This window comes from Macrotis lagotis, chromosome 5 (genome assembly GCF_037893015.1).
Source record: "Macrotis lagotis isolate mMagLag1 chromosome 5, bilby.v1.9.chrom.fasta, whole genome shotgun sequence".
Taxonomy (NCBI): domain Eukaryota; kingdom Metazoa; phylum Chordata; class Mammalia; order Peramelemorphia; family Peramelidae; genus Macrotis; species Macrotis lagotis.
In genome coordinates this window covers 118717219-118722296 of record NC_133662.1, presented here as the reverse complement: position 1 = coordinate 118722296, position 5078 = coordinate 118717219, and positions in this window count along the sequence as shown.

Here is a 5078-nt window from a genome sequence, read left to right as displayed (position 1 = left end):
ATACATTAGAATATAAAGTGTGGAAAAGTGCCTTAATATAAAAAGCATGAAAGTTTAGTGGTCAAAAATTCTATGAAGAAAACTTCTGAATCAACACAGGAAGAATATTTATTCATAATAAGGCTTTTAGAATCATAAATTTAAGGGAATTGACACAGATTGTCCTTCATATCACATAGTTTCCTCATGACTTTCAAGGACCCCTATTTTTTCCACTGTTTCACAAAAGTGTGAATCAACAACTTTTTCCTTTAAGTCATTAGAAATTGTGTAACCTAGTTGATTTTTTTTAAATGAGTAAAATCTGAATGTGACTTCAGTAATTAGGCAAAATAGTTTTTCTTCTTTATCTAAATTGAAGAATTCTAGGATCTCCTGTCTTTGTCATTTCAGTTATATAATAAAAAGGAGCTTCTTTTTGAGAGAATGGATATAATTATACATTTAAGCTCTTAGTGGCAAAATGCAAGATGGAAAATGAATTCTGGATTCATGCTTTTTTATCTAGGCTTTTCTCCTCCATTAACCCCTTTATAGGTTTTTAAATTTTTTTTTTTTGCATTTATGTCAAGAGTTATTTTTAAGACAAGGTTTTCAATCTGGGGTTTATGATATTTAAAAAAATGATTATTACATTTCAACATAATAGATTTACTCTATAATCCTGTGTATTTATTTGACACATTTAAAATATTATTACAAGCATCAGTAAATAGGGTTGACTCTACTGTTAAAAGGATCCATGACACATGAAAAGGATGAAGTAAAATGAGTTGGAGAAGGAAATGGAAAAACTGCTTCAAGATCTTTAACAAGGAAACATCAAAAGGGGTAATGAAGAGGCAGACAAAAATGAAATGACTGAACAACAAAAAAAGTAGTCTATAATTTGATTTAACCATGGTTACTTTTGAGTTGAATTTTTTTTGTAGTATAATTTGTGGATTTAGTATATACTTCTTCAAAAAAACATTCCCTTCTCTTATTGTTATAACTTCAGTGAACTAATACAGAATTTTTCCTCTACCCATCCCTGCTCATGAAAGAATCTGAAAATGAATATATATTATTGGATCTATTTATGTAATTAACAAGAATCTTCTAGGGCAATGGCATCAAACTAAAATAGAATACAGGAGCCAATAAACCATAATGTTCTTTATGAGGCAAATATTAACTTAGAAAACCACAAATTAATCTTATTTATGTTTTATTGCATTTTCTTTACTTTAAAAAATATTTCCCAATTGCATTTATTACAGTTCAGGCAGCATTTGGGAGTGTTGTTTTGACATCTCTGTAATAGACATTTTCTTTACTAATACTATAAACCTGGCCCAAGAAGGAACCATTTCTAGTGGACAACAAATTCTTTTCTCGTTCTGAATCATGTGAATTGAACAAAAGTATAGAGAATAATTCACTGAATTTATTTTCAGAAGACATGAATTCGCAGCCTGCCCAGATATTTATTACTCTTGTGACTTAGAATAAATCATTTTGCTATAAGAATCTTTTAAGTTCTCATCTATAAATGAGACTCACAAAGGTATTGTGAGGAAAACCCTTATAATGCTGAAAATTTAAAAATATTGTTCTTATATATGAGATCTTGTTGAACTAAATATTTTTACATAATGCTCCATTGTGAGGGAGCAAATAAGTTTTACTGGGTATGGCTGGTGTAAATGCTAGTTTCATGGAACCACAGGTCTTGAAAGTAGATGAGTAACTCTGAAAAGGTTTCAGCAAACCCTCACACTAAAATTCTAGTTACACAAATACTGAATAGCAAGTACATTCATTTATCAAGAAGATAGTACATAGAAATAAGAGAAAATACCCAAAAGTTAATTATTTCTTTATATGTGAATGAAATTAGATCAGATTCACAGGGAGGCAAGCTAGAAATCAGTGTAGTATTGAGGAGTCAGATTCTACTACATTCTTTAGTTTGCACCAAAGAGAGTTTGTAACTATGTGTCTTAAAGAAGGAAGGGTATCTCTCTCTCTCCCCTTTCCAAAGTTCTGCCCTAGTTCTACTCCTCACTTAATGCTATACTTTCAGGCCACAGAATCTTCTTCACTAATATAGCATTTAGCAAAGGATTGCTCCTCTTCCACTTAGCTTGTTCATGAGTGGAATTACACATGAAAAATGAAACAGATACTATCAATATTTCCCTATAAAGGCAATTCCCTACAAAGGGAATATCTTTACTCAAGCCTTTCTGAAATTCCAAGTAACAAAAGCCTATCTTTCAGAATCATTGAGGATTCTAGAAATCCTAGAGCTACTGATATTTCAGGTAAAATCTATTTTTCATATCATACAGTAGTTTCGTAGTTTACTACATTTTATTTGATCTTGGTTACAGTGGTTTAATCTGTGCAAAAGCCTTTTAATTTAATGTAAATGAAATCATCTAATTGGTTTTTGGTGATGTTGTCCATCTCTTACTTAATCATAAACTGCTCCCCTTTTCATAGATCTGACAGGTAAACTACTCCTTGATCTTTGAATTTGCTTATAGTATTGGTTTTTATGTCTAAACCCTGTAACCATTTGGGTCTTATCTTGGTAAAGGGTATGGGGTATTGGTCTAATTTAAGTTTCTTCCATAATAACTTCTAATTTTCCTATCAGTTTTTATCAAAGTGAGAGATATTATCCCAATAGCTGGACTCTTTGCGTTTATCAAACAGCAGATTATTATAATCGTCTCCTGCTTTTGCACCTAGTCTATTCCACTGGTCCACCACTCTATTTCTTAGCCAATACCAAACAGTTTTGATAAGTGACTTTGTAATATAATTTTAGATCAGGTAGGGCTAAGCCCCCTTCTTTTGCACTTTTTTTTCATTAAATTCCTGGAAATTCTTGACATTTTATTTCTCAATATGAATTTACTTGTAATTTTTTCTAACTCATTTAAGTAATTTTTTGGAGTTTTGATTGGGAGGGCACTAATCAGGTAGTTTAGTTTTGGTAGAATTGTCATTTTTATTATATTAGTTGTACCTATCCACGAGCAGTTGATATCTGCCCAGTTATTTAAATCTGATTAATTGGTATGAGAAGGGTTTTGTAATTGTTTTCAAAAGTTTCTGAGTCTGTCTTGACAAATACACTCCCAGGTATTTTATAGTGTCTGAAAATACTTTGAATGGGATTTCTCTTTCTAGCTCTTCCTGCTGTATGTTGCTAGACACATATAGAAAAGTTGTGGATTTATGAGGGTTTATTTTATAACCTGCAACTTTGCTAAAATTGCTAATTGTTTCCAGTAGTTTTGTGGATGATTTCTTGGGATTCTCTAGGTAGACAATCATGTCATCTGCAAAGAGTGAGAGTTTTGTCTCTTCCTTCCAAATTCTAATTCCTTCACTTTCTTTTTATTCTCAAATTGCTGCTGCTAACATTTCTAATGCAATATTGAATAGCAGTGGTGATAATGGACATACTTGTTTCACTCCTGATCTTACTGGGAATGACTCTAGCCTCTCCCTATTGAATATAATGCTTGTTGATGGTTTCAAATAGATACTGCTAATTATTCTAAGAGACAATCCATTTATTCTGACATTCTGTAGTGTTTTTAGTAGGAATGGGTGTTTTATTTTTTGAAAAGCTTTTTTGGCATCTATTGATATGATAATATAATTTCTGATATGTTTGTTGTTGATATAATTGAGTAAATGAACAAATTTCCTAATATTGAACCAAACCTGCATTCCTAGGATAAATACCACTTGGTCATAATGTATTATTCCAGTGATAATTTGTTGTAATCATTTTGCTAAGATTTTATTTAAGATTTTTGCATCTATATTCATTAGACATTACTCTGTTTTAACTCTTCCTGGTTTAGGTAACAGCACTATATTGGTTTCATAGAAAGAGACAAAATTCCATCTTTCCCTATTTTTCCAAAGAGTTTATATAGAATTGGAACCAATTGTTCCTTAAATGTTTGGTAGAATTCACTTGTGAATCCATCATGCCCTGGAGATTTTTTCTTAAGGAGTTCAATGATGGCTTGTTGAATTTTTTTTTTCTGAAATAGGGTAGTTTAGGTATTTAATCTCCTCTTCATTTAACATAGGCAACTTATGTCTTTGTAAATATTCATCCATTTCACTTACATCATCAAATTTATTGATATAGAGTTGGGCAACATAATTTTGAATTATTACTTTAAATTCCTCCTCATTGGTGGTGATTTCACTTTTTTTCATTGATGATATTAGCAATTTGGTTTTCTTCTTTCTTTTTATTAATCAAATTGCCCAGAGGTTTATCAATTTTATTGGTTTTTTTCCCATAAAGCCAACTTTTGGTTTTATTTATTAATTCAATAGGTTTTTTTGCATTTGATTTTATACATTTCTCTTTTGATTTTTAGAATTTCTAATTTGGTATTTAACTGGAGATTGTTAATTTGTTCTTTCTCTAAGTTTTAGTTGCATGTTTAGTTCATTGATTTCCTCTTTCTCTAATTTATTTATGTAAGCATTTCAAGATATAATATATCCCCCGAGAGCTGCTTTGAGTGAATCCCATAGGTTTTAGCATGTTGTTTCATTATTGTCATTATCTATGACAAAATGATTAATTTTTTTCTATAATTGGTTTTTTTGGTCCACTCATTCTTTAAAATGAGGTTATTCATTTTCCAATTGGTTCTGGGTCTATATCTTCTTGGCCCAATAATGCATATAAGTTTTTTTGCATTGTGACCTGAGAGAGATGTATTCACTATTTCTGCCTTTCTGCAGTTGATCATTAGGTTTTTATGTCCTAGTACATGGTCAATTTTTGTATAAGTTCCATGTACTGCGGAGAAAAAGGTATATTCTTTTCTATCCCCATTCAGTTTCCTCCATAAGTCTACTATATCTAGTTTTTCTAACATTCTATTTCCCTCCTTGACTTCTTTCTTGTTTATTTTATGATTCGATTTATCTAGATCTGAGAGTGGAAAGTTGAGGTCTCCCACTAGTAGAGTTTTGGGGTCTATGTATTCCTGTAGTTCTTTCAGCTTCTCTGCTAAAATTTTGGAAGCTATCCCATTGGG